This window comes from Pseudorasbora parva, chromosome 11 (assembly GCF_024679245.1).
Source record: "Pseudorasbora parva isolate DD20220531a chromosome 11, ASM2467924v1, whole genome shotgun sequence".
NCBI lineage: Eukaryota > Metazoa > Chordata > Actinopteri > Cypriniformes > Gobionidae > Pseudorasbora > Pseudorasbora parva.
Genome location: NC_090182.1, coordinates 14962572 through 14975101, shown reverse-complemented (window position 1 = coordinate 14975101; position 12530 = coordinate 14962572). Strand labels below are relative to the sequence as shown.

Sequence of the window (12530 nt, the reverse complement as noted above, 5' to 3'; positions counted from 1 at the left end):
ATAATTGGTATTTCAGTCTGAGTACCAAACAGTAGAAACTGATTTCAAGCTTTTTTTAGTGAATCAAAATCATCCAATGCAACAAGTATAGTTCAATTTCCAAACAAACGAATCTAATATACCAAACAAATGCTTATTTAAGTGAATAATAAAAAATATCCAAAAACGGTGAGACTTTAATCAGTGTAGTTAGTTCTTTATATGACAACATAGTTAAAGGTTTTGTAAGTTGTTGAATTAAATATTGAACTTTTAAAAAAAAAAGTTTAATAAAGTTTTATTATAGATTGCATTTATGTTGCATCCTAAATATGTAAACACCTTTTGCAAAAATTGTTTTAAATCAAACATGTTTTTAATGAAATTATGTAATCATTTGACAATAAATTTGTATATAATTTAAAAAAATAAATAAACAAATTACCAGTGCCAAAAGAACCGGACATGTTAAGAGAAATCAGAACCAAAACTGCATTTTTTTAAACGACTTTCCCATTATATCACAGAGGGATTTCGCTAAGAAAGAGTTATGCTCGATAACATTGTTTATTTCTGCTTGTTGTAGCGTTTGATTCAATAAAACAGTTATGCAAACTAGATAACAGCATAAACACAGATAAAGTAAGCTGACCCTGTATTGCAGTTGGTGAAGAAGTTCAGGGATTTCAAATAAAATATGGTATGCAACTGTTTAGTGAATTCACCTCAGGTCTTTGAGCACAACTTCAGCTTGTTTCTGAGGTATTTTGTTTATTTACATCTTGGAATGATTTTGATTACAATCTAGGAAACGAGGATCAAAACAATCCAAGAGGAAAGTGTCTGTCCCACTCTGGTTTTCATCTGTACTTCAGTTCTTTCCCAGGGCATGTTAAAAAACAACTCATAATTTTTCTTTTTGTCCCTGTTCATCCAGAAATTTTGCTTACCCTGTGACTAAACACCATCATCTAAATGTGTACAGTAATTAAAACAACTTAAAAAAACAAATGCATTCCCAAGTATTTCACTATAGGGTGCAGCATGCAGCGATACTTACTGGTTATCATTGTAACGGTAATGTGAGTTTTCCGCCAGGAATTCAGAGGTGTCCGTGCCATTCTGAGGAAAAGCTCCCACCCATTTCCTCTCATTCTTTCTCATATTAGCATCATTAAGACGCATAACAGTGCTGGCAGCCATTCCTCAATGCCCTGTAATTCTGTGTCTATTGTTCCATAAATCAAATGTGTAAATGGTAAGAAAATATCTAGGCATGACAGGACAATTCAAACTATTACAATGAGCACATACTATAAACTATAGTATGTGCTCATTATAACAGTTTTGATTGTCATGTCCCACCTGAATATTTTCGAACCTTTTTACAGAGTAAAGTAGCCTAGAAATCTAGACGCACCCTAGTGGCAGCAAATCTAATCTGCCTGCGAGTGTCGTCTAGCAACTCTCAATACCCTTCTGAGCTGTAATCGCCTAACTCTTGCAGGGCCGATAACATCGGTCCGAGTTGCGTTTGCGTGCTTCTAGTAAACACAGAAACTGGTGAACGGCGGTCTTTCGAATCAGCTTTGACCGTGATTCTGGAAGACTTGGAGTTAAGCTTTTCTCTGAGAAAAGAACAAAGAACGGCACTGAAGTCATTCTTAAAAAGGGAAGATATGTTCTGAGTTTTGCCGTTGAATGTTTAATCTTTCAACAAGCTCTGTTTCAGCTTCGTTGCTCTGGTTGGTGTAGCGCTATCCTATCGCGTGCAGAGGGAGTTTGATAGACAACCGTTTATCCCGCCCCTCGGATTGAGCCGTCAATGGTGAGTTTCCAGACCAAACATCTTGATGTGGGTCTGGCTTGTCAGGCTAGGAGTAAGGTTGATTTTAAGAGAAAAATGGCTGACTAGTCATCAACAACCAATGAAACAGTGAGAGAGTGAAAGAACGCAAGAAAGGTTAAAGCTTTTCCCCAACCACCTTGTCTTCCATATTTGTATTCTTTTCGTTTCTTCTTTTTCTCATTTCATGCAAAATTCAGTGTAAAAACGAGTGTAAGCCTGTACTTAATGCTGTTTGTCAACACACATTCCACAGCAGGAACTTTCCCCAGGAACTTGGGACTTTGGGCTGGTACTCTGTGTGTTTTAACCACAGGGACCAGGGTCTAAATAAAGTTCTGGGTAAAAGTGTGTCCGTCAAAAAGTTCCTACGCAAGTTTCCTTTACAAAAGAATGAGGTAGTACTTTTTCAAAGTTCAGGAACTCTCGGGGGTAGGACTTGGGCTATGAACATACTGACTGGTTCAGTTCACGTAGCATTTTGATTGGTTGCCTCTTCCTCGAATCAACAATGTTTTAAAAATATGACCTATGGCCAGACAATGAGGTTTAGGCTTAATTAGGCTTATATGCTGAGGACGAAATCCAGCGGGAACTGTAAAGTTGCGTGCCTGATTAAAAAAAAAGTTGCTATGTCACCTGATTAATCATACATAAAGCACATCAAATGTGGTAGATGGAAGCTCAGAATTGCTTGCTAAACATTTACAAAGAGATTGTGTCTCTTCAGAAGACGGATTAAATCATTCAAATCATATTGTGTTATTTCAAAACCGTTTTACAAAACGGACTCGGGCCAAGTCCAATAACAAACTTGCAGACAATCAGCAAGAAGGACTCAGTACACATTATTATTCAACACACACACATGAGGACATTAGCCGAGAGCTAATATATGCTGGCTTTTGCTTGAATATGCTCGTGTGTCATGTTAGCTTGTTTGTCCATTTGCGATCGTATTGTCGCTCACTTTAGCGATGATAAAGACCCGTTAATTTCCACACCGTATGGCGCATCTAAATCTCATCACTGTCTGTTTCAAGTGTCAGCTCAAAAAACGTGTCCGACAAGTAAGATACTATACTCCTAATTAGGGATGGGCATGTTCCCAAAATATTGTATTCAAATATTTGGGCTCATAAAAATCTGAGTAGTGCTGAGTTCTGAGTTTTGCTACTCTGAGTAGTGTACAAATCTTGGTATTTAGGGCACTTTTTGTGTTTCGTTGCCTCTTCTTGACGGATCACTTCTTGTTTCTCCTGAGTTGTAAGTCGCTTTGGAAAAAAGCGTCTGCTAAATGCATAAATGTAAAATGTAATGTAAAAATCGAATATTCGATTATTTAAATGAGGTATTTTAAGAAAATGAAAAGACCTTTGTTTAAATATTGAACAAGCTTTGTTGAACAAGCTTATGATTAAGCAATGTACACAACACACTTATGTTATATCTTAAGGTTTTAAAACATTTAACAGTATGTGTAAAAAATGTACCTGGGTTGCCTGGGTTACATAAGTGTGGGGAGGAGCTATTAAAATAGGGCCGAGACCCTTTTGGGGGTAGGGGCGTGTTTGTTTTTGGTGATTTCAAATAATAACAACATTTACCAGAACGCACTTATGCAAGTTTTGGGTACGTGAACTTACATTGGAGGGACAGAAATCCGATTTCTCACATTATCCAAATAAAACTGTTTTTTTTTTTTGTTTTTTAGTTTTTTTTTTTTTTTGTTTCCATCTGCTGCAGTGTCTATTTTATAGACACTGCAGCAGATGGAATCTTTATGTTTCAATAGAAATGTCTTTGTGACATCTCCATTAGACTGTTCCTTGTTTACACAACAATCTTCAGTCATATGATCCTAACTAACATATTACTCTCTGACATGATCCGGGACAGGATGCATCAAAGCAATGTTCTTTACCGTTCTATTTGTCTTGTTTGTCCTGTTTGGGTGTCCTGTTCATCCCCACACCCAAACAAATAAATAAAAAATTAACAGGCAAAAAAAACAAACAAATTAAAAAGCGTTCTATTTGCTTTTGACACAAGTTGACAAGTGTCAGCTATTAAGCGAGTGGGTGGGGCTTATTGTTCGATGATGCAAATGCATTTGCCTGTGTGAAAAGCAGTTTTTGAAGCTGGGTTATATAGATTATTTTTTTACTAAGGAGATTTTAAGATGCTACAAATAACTGTCAAAGGATCAAGAGAAATGTAATTCATCATGTCATGACACATTTAAATGTACATTTGACCTAAGTTAGGAGTATGAGAATGAATTCTAGCTTTTTGTGTTTGAAAAATGTGCATAGACAAAGAATCTCACTGTGGTTAAAAGTGTAAATTGAGTTTAAAAGCAATGGAAGGTCCTTGCTTTGTGGAGATGAATCGATCGGTGGGAGGAAGCGTTCAATACGAGATGTTTCAGAGTTTCCAGGTGCTGACTCTAAAGTGTGGTGGAAAATCTTTCTAGAGCATTAACACTAACACACCTGCGATTGGCAAGATGTGTGGAAAAACAGTGCTGCACCCATAGAAGGCCTGGCTCCTAGTCTCTGTTTATTGCACAAATGATTTCATGGCCATATCTGCCATTTGTTTGCGTTGGCCCGTGTAAAATCATATCATGTGTGGTGATGGATTACGCAGCAAAGCCAGTATGTGTCAAATAAGGCAAGCTATCAAAACAGCATTCTGTAAGAAACCAAATAGGAGTGATTGTTTCCAAGTGTGTCTTATGATTAATCCAGATTTGTAATGCACATTCATATTTTTTAGGAATTTCTCTTGATTTGCTGGCAGAACCAGCACCGACCGCTCTCACCCTCAGGTTTTTTTGCGGTCTGGACAGTTCTCTTTGACGCAGGAACCATGTAGACTAAAGAAGGCTTGGTCTTGATTTGTACTTCCCTCTTGACAAATGACATAAATACACATTAAGCAGTGAAAGCGTTTGTTTTAGGAACTCATTTAAAACACCTCCAGAGGCCAAGAAATGCTCCATAAAACAAAGATGTTGCAGTGCTTTTTAAGTTAGGTTGGGGAGTGGGGTGTAGGGGAATGGAGCCTGATTGAGGTTTTGGAAGGGAGTAGAGGAGCTTTAGCCACATGAAGACGCCCAGTCGCTTGCTCTCGGGGACTTTGACTTTTTGATTTCTCACGTCATTGCTCAATCACACACCCACACCCTTCACCGCGTCGAGGCACGCCGTATGTTACGCGCTTTGCTCTAGACCGCAGCTCAGTGGGCCCTGCAGTGTCTGTGGTGCTGATCGCTCTGGGATAAATCAACTCAAGTCATTCTGATGAAGATATAGTGGGAAAAGTTCTTGTGAAAGGAGAGAGGCTCCAAAAGGCCCTGATTGCTAGAACCAAACTAGTAAGCTTCAGGGGTTGGATGGTCTCAGTCTCAGATAACAATCTTGAACCGCCCACAGTCCATTTGATGGCCTCTGATGAATATTATATGCTGATAAGCTGTAAACTGTAATCTGATTGTCTTTTTTTAATCTTTTTTTTTGTTGTTGTTGTTTTGAAGATGTTTGCCAGGTTAGTGTACATCTTTGATATATACAGTATATGAAAAATACATTTGGTATGTTGAATTTAGAGGCACTGCGACAAAAAAAAAATTGTTTTACTTTATCTATGAAATCGACTGTACTTCTGATCATTGCTATTATTTTGATGATTTCCCCTCGTCAATGTTCTATTTTTGTGGTGTTTCAAATAAACAAACTCTTAAATGCCATGAAAAAAGCCCCTGAAAAATTAAGGTTGTCACTTTTCATGTCGGCCTCTTCCTGTTTAAATCGGCAGCTTGTGGCTGGAATGTGGACGAGACCTTTTGCTCTTTTAGTCACTTTGTCTGGCTATGTGAGCCTAGAATATCTGGATAACATTGTTGTCATTGACCTCCTTGAAGTCCTGGACACCCGTGGGGCTTTTGCAATTGCCGGTGGAGCATAATCAAACATTTTTTAACTCCAATGGATTCAGTTTCATCTCTCAACAGGGTTTTGGTGGTCTCCAGGAAAAGGGGGACAGATAGGTTCACTTGCAGGCTACGTATGACTCCAATCAGACGACTGCTCTGCTCTGGCCCTCTCGCAGTATCAGACAGACTCAAACGAGGAGAATGTAAACCAGAACACTTAGGAAATTCCACACACTCTTCAGAAGAAAAGCCCAGATTTGATGGAATGTGTTCTAACATTTCCTCCACTGGTTCGTTCAGCCACACATGGACACAGAGGCTACATTAGAGCAGGCACACACACTTGTAGATGCACACAGACAGCTGCCCTTTGAGAAAGTCACGCTAGACTGGTGAGCGAAGAAACGCAATGACCAGCTGTAAAAAGGGCGTTGGGAAAAAAAAGGTTTGCTAAGGTGGGAGTGATAGATTGAATAGAGTCAAAAAAAGAAAAGAAAGAAAGAGTCTGTTTTACACTGAAGGGTTGACAATATTGCTATCTTTGCATGCACTGATGCATGATTTGAAAATGTAGGATGGACAGAATACAAACTATGATTCCTTCTATATATATGCAAGAATTGAAGTAGCTAAATTAGCATTCGGATTCCGCTGGTTAAATTGAACAAACTTCCCCCATACTGATTAAAGGGGTCCTGTAATACATTTTCACAAGATGTACACTCTAAAAAATGCTGGGTTAAAAACAACCCAAATTAGGTTGAAAATGCACCGACCCAACAACTGGGTTGTTTTAACCCAATGGTTGAGTTGTTCTTACCCAGCAATTGGGTTGTCTTAAGCAACATTTAACCCAACCACTGGGTTAAAACAACTCAACCACTGGGTTAAAACAACTCAACCATTGGGTTAAAACAACTCAATTGTTGGGTCGGTGCATTTTCAACCCAACTTGGGTTGTTTTTAACCCAGCATTTTTTAGAGTGTAATATGTCTCAGGTGTCCCCAGAAGGAGTCTGTAAAGTTTACACCACAGATTATTTATTATAGGGTGTTTTGAAAGCCCCTATTTGGGTGGCAGCAAAAACACTGTTTTTGTGTGGTTCTCATTAAATGCAAATGAGCTGCTGCTCCCCGCCCCCTCAGAATAGAGTGGAGCCTTTACAACTCAGGCTAGTTTACAACAATAACTGGAGTGTGGAGAAACTTACAGTGAGTAGAATTCGCAAAGATGGATAAATACCAACTATTTGACAAACTTAATTTTCAGAACATGAATGAACCGGATCTAACATTTTGTGAATGTACGGAATTCTTTGTAAACCCTAGAAATGGTTGTGTGTGAAAATCCCAGTAACTGAGCAGATTGTGATATACTCAGACCTGCCCGTCTGGCACCAACAACCATGCCACGCTCAACATTGCTTAAATCACTTTTCTTTCCCATTCTGACATTCAGTTTGGAGTTCAGGAGATTGTCTTGACCAGGACCACACCCCTAATGCATTGAAGCAACTGCCATGTGATTGGTTGATTAGATAATTGCATTAATGAGGAATTAAACAGGTGTTCCTAATAATCCTTTGAGTGTATATAATATAGAGTAAATATTGCGAAGAACTTGTTTTTGATACTTCTTATCATGGGTACTTCTTATTAAAGTTACAACCCAGTTTTTGGTGACAAACGCCCTTCTGTGTACTACTGAAATGGTGGTCTGAATATGGCTGGAGGCCTCAAATATCACCCAGGTATGACATTTCAAAACAGAAGCAAATATTTGATGGATCGACAAAAGAGCTCAGTGTTTCAGACAAGAGCGATTAGCAGTGAGTTTTTTTCAACTTTGAGAAAACACTTCAAACTATAAATGTGAGCTTAGTTTGCACAGTTGCACACAACACAGGGATGTCATAAAGATACTTTTCCCTAAAATAACCCTGAAATCTTCCTGTAATCTAATAATATGTCCTGCTACAGATACCCTGTTTTCCATTTCAAATGTCTATTCTCAGACAGACATCACTGTCAGAAGATCAGTGGGCTTTAGATCCCATCCCATTGAGGCTTTAAGTGTCTTACTTTGCTTCAACATGCAGGCTCAAGAATCATCACAGGGGCTCTCCATGTCTGTGAAACCAATCTGCATGGCCCTTTTGTGTTTGATTTTATTCTCCTCTTGAGAAAACACTCGACACTGGTTACTTTTTATAACTCATAGCAATCCGAAACAAGCCCTCATAGGAAGTTTTAGTGCATGCATATGCTGCGTCTGTTTTATTCCTCCATTTGGTGTAAAATCTGAGCGGGACAAAGAGCAAAGTGCACACTGTTTCTCAAGCACCCCTTCTTTAAATATGAAAATATATAATGGTATAATGTGTTCAGTATGCATGCTTGAAGGAAACCATATGAAGAAGGCAGACAAAGAACTCTCTGTGTTCCAACTCCTGCTCGTCCACACCCCCTTTTCCCTTCTTTCTGTCTGCGAGAGAGAGAGAGAGAGAGAGAGAGAGAGAGAGAGAGAGAGAGAGAGAGAGAGAGAGAGAGAGAGAGAGAGAGAAAGTAACTGCATGTGAGACAGAGGGGGAGGTGAATACAAGAAGGACCTGAAAAGGGGCTGTACAAACTAGCCATCACATACACACCGAAGCATTTGGGAGTACAGGTGAGTCTACTATCAGCTCCAGAGCTTCCATTGAGTTTCTCCTGGCGTTGTGTTGTCACTGAAGAGCTTTTTTCACCTGTTGAATCGCAGATGACATCCTTGAAGGACCTACTGCATGAGGTAGCCAGCTGCAACCGAGGAATGTTTCTGAAGTCGATCTTTCTAAATATTTGGGTTGAATAAATTAAGGAAGTTAACTTTTTTTCTCCTCCTGGTGGAGGGATAATTTAACCGGCGATGGGCTGTGTTTGGCTGTCTTTTGTCTTGCCTGCGTGCGGTTCTTATGATGATAAATTTGAGCAGTGTGCTGTAACAGTAGAACGAATATCCGGTGCTGGTGTTTCTTAGCGACAGTAATGACTTATACATTAGGCAGGGGTTCTGTTTAGCGGAGACTTTCTGCTGAGCATCTGTCTCTAACCTTTATCTGATCTGAACTTCTATTTGCTGTCATTATTTGCTGGACTTATTAAGCTGCAGCTTTCAAATAGTACTAAAGTTGTATCTGCTATTTGGAACTGCTAGAGGAGGATACTTTCTCTTTTTTATGCCTTTATGCATCATTAAATTTGAATTGAAACTGATGCAGTATTTATAGTTTATAACATGTGGTTTTATTTATTAGTGATTCTCTGCAGACTTTGCTATTGAATGCACAACGCTGCACATTATGATGAAATATCGTTGTGAGAAGTAGTTTTCTTTATAATTTAAAAATGTGCCTGCTATATACTTAGTACCCTTATGAAGCAGGCACCATGTCTCTGAGCCTCATTGATGTTTATCACTAATGGTGTTTTTACTGTCTTTCATCAACTTGTGCAAGCCAAGGCATGCTGGCTATCTGCTGAGAATTGCTCTCAAAGAATGCCAAATGTAGAGTGCAACCCCCAAATTATTTTTTCAGGCCACTTACAGGTGCTTCAATAGGCCTTTGTACGGAAGAAGCCGAGTTGAAGAGCAGGTCTCTGCATTGTAGTGCGGCGTACGGTTGAAGGATCTGGCCCTGGAGGGCTGTAATGGATCTGGGAGATTAGAGAGACCTGTCGGGCCTCGGAGGTCTATCAAAACGCTGTGTCAGACACCGTTACGTACATGATTACTGCTCATATTATGCACTGTAACGGATACAGGCCAAAACACACACAAATACTATCTCCCAGTACCTGTATCCGGTGCCTCAGGACTGATAACACACGGAATGTGTTGGGTAGATTTCTATATGGTGGTTTATATAGAATGTGGTGGGAGAATAAGAATGCCCTCACTGGACTGGAATGAGTCATGAATCAAATGATGGCAAATCGTTAGAGATCTGTGAGGGAGCCTTACAGGTAGGCTGGTAAGTCAATGTAATGTAAACACCTGGAGAGTGAAATCAGATACGATAAGCCTACTTTGACACTTTAAAACAGATTAAGATTTATTGTTTGGCTGACATTTTCCCCTGCAAATCTTTGAGATTTACCTTGTTGTTCAAATGCTCTGATGCATCAGCTTTCAACATTCCTTAAACCAGCTTTCAGCCTTCAAGGGAGTGTCAAAAGATGCTATTTACATTAAGGAAAACTAGCGATAGATGCAATTTACACTAATAACAACTAGATACTATTTACACTCATGTGAAAATAGCATATTTTCTTAGTGATAATTGCTATTTACACTAAGGGCAAATAGTGATAGAGGCTATTTACACCAAGTGCAAACAGCTGTAGATGCTATTTACTGAGCAAAATAGCACCAATTTACACCATGTCAAAGTGGCAGTTATTTGCAATATGTGTAAATGGTAATTACATGCAACTTTATTTTGACAGATACATCGATTTGCACCTCAGTATTGTTGTACATCAACAGGGCGCAATAATAACTAGAGTGTAAATTATTTTATTTATTAAAATGATTAAATGGAAGCACTTCCTACACCAATGCTTACCCCTAAACCTAACCCTCTAATAAATGCTTTTATTGTTATTAAATATAATTTCATTAGGCATTTTATTTCCACTTTTAGAACATTTTCTTCAGTGTCAAATAATTCTTCAGAAATAATTTGAGTATGCTGATTTGGTGCTCAAGAAACATTTCTTATTATTATCAATGTTGAAAACAGTTGTGCTGCTTAATATTTCTGTGAAAACTATGACAATTTCTCTCCACGATTCAGGATTAAATAGAAAGCTTTAAGAACATCATTCATTTGAAATAGAAATCCTTCGCAACAACTCTTTTTACTGTCACTTTTGATCAATTCAATGCATCCTTGCTAAATTAAAGTATATATATATATATATATATATATATATATATATATATATATATATATATATATATATATATATATATATATATATATATATATATATATAAAATCAGGCCCCATTTTCTAGTGACTGATCACATCTAAATTTTTCAGTTGGCCAAACTGAATTTCTGTGAATTGATGCAATTTAATTCACATAAATTCAATTTGGCCAACTAAAAAATGTAGATGTGATCAGTCACTAGAAAATGGGGCCTGATTTTTTTTTTTTTACAGTATAATATAAAAAGAACTCTACTAACTCTTTACTAACTCTAATATTTTAAAACGTTAGTGCGTGTATCAGAGGTGGACAAAGTACACAACTCTATTACTTGAGTAAAGGTAAAAGTACTACTGGTCAAATATTACTCTGTTACAAGTGAAAGTTGTAAAAACAGATTTTTACTTGAGTAAACGTACAGAAGTATTTGTTTTCAAAAGTACTTAAGTATAAAAGTAAATTTCCTTTTTTATGCCAATGCATTATTTTATTATTGTTGTATAAATATACACTGTCATCATGGTTTAAGCCATTCAGTGATGCTCTATCTGACATACTACCATACGACTAACTTAAACTAATTTAAATACTTGTATATAAGTTACAAAGCTCTTTACAAAGCTGCTGTCACTTTAAGGCCGAATACACTGATACACATCTGATATTCTCCCAACTTTACTCTTCTCTTTCTCCCAGATGTTTATATGTTTAATATTTTATAAAGCATGCACCAAGTGTATGCCAACTAAACTAATCTTAATTTTTTTTTTTGTTAAACTGAAACATATTTTCAAACTATGGCTATGGATGCACACACTTGTGCCTAAGAACAGTCTTCTTCCATTTTGCTATGAACTGATCAGTGTTCAAAAAAAGTTGAGGAAATGTATAAGAGTGATTCCTGATAGACTGTCTGCAACAACAACAACAAAAAAACCTTTTAAAGAAGGAAAAAATCATCCACCGACTTTCAGAGCTGCTACAGAAACAACTTTCGACCTAGATAGAAATGTAGTGGAGTAAAAAGTATGATATTTGTCTTTCAAATGTAGTGAAGTAAAAGTCATAAGTTTCCAGAAAAAAATAATACTCCAGTAAAGTACAGATACTCAAAAAGTGTACTTAAGTACAGTACTCAAGTAAATGTATTTAGTTACTGTCCAGCTCTGGCGTGTATGTATATTTTAAATAAGTGGCAAAATGTATTAGCCTGTCTGTATCTGTACTTATATGCAGTCTGTACAGCTTTCGATTTGTATAACATTAGTATCTACCATCAAAGGATAAAGTGTTGTCAAAGGTCACATTACTCAAAGTAATGCATTTCAAAACAAAGCAACTGCTATGTTCCGTCCAAAGCAGAGAAAGGCAGAGAGCTTGTGAGAGGCTTTTGTGGGCGAGAGTGTTTGTTTTGAGTTGTTTGTCTTTATTTGAGGAGGATGGCAGGGAGGGCTTGAACAGTGGGTGTCTTCTTTGTGGCCACTTTAAGTTGGAGTGGGCGTGACATAAACTCCAAAACATAAACGCACGGGGGTCAAGCTAATCACTGCAAGACTGCTCATTTGTCATAGGTGTTATTAGTTAAAACAGTGTTTGAAAGAGGGTGATGAAGACTAATGGGGTCTTATTACCTTACATGACTCTCGGCCTTGTTGTAGTCTACAGGATGTGAGAGAGACAACACTCAGCTGACAGGGTGATTCAGTGCTATTGAGACTAGACTGTGTTATTTGTACAATTGCCAATTAACACACTGTCCTGTTTCAGCATGCATAGACTCACATTTGAGTC

General features: G+C 37.8%; 1 protein-coding gene across 3 annotated transcripts in view; it reads left to right on the top strand.

Moving 5' to 3' along the window:
- Positions 1 to 12530, top strand: part of LOC137092751 (synaptopodin) — a 53189-nt gene that overhangs the window by 24679 nt on the left and 15980 nt on the right. The window contains exon 1 of one of the 3 annotated variants that reach the window (XM_067457177.1): positions 8325 to 8433. The exons of 1 other annotated variant lie outside the window; for it this stretch is intronic. The gene's annotated coding sequence lies outside the window, so the exon portion shown is untranslated. Of the gene's footprint in view, positions 1 to 8324; positions 8434 to 8453; positions 8554 to 12530 lie in introns of those variants that run through there. One more of the 3 variants, XM_067457178.1, reaches the window with a different exon arrangement.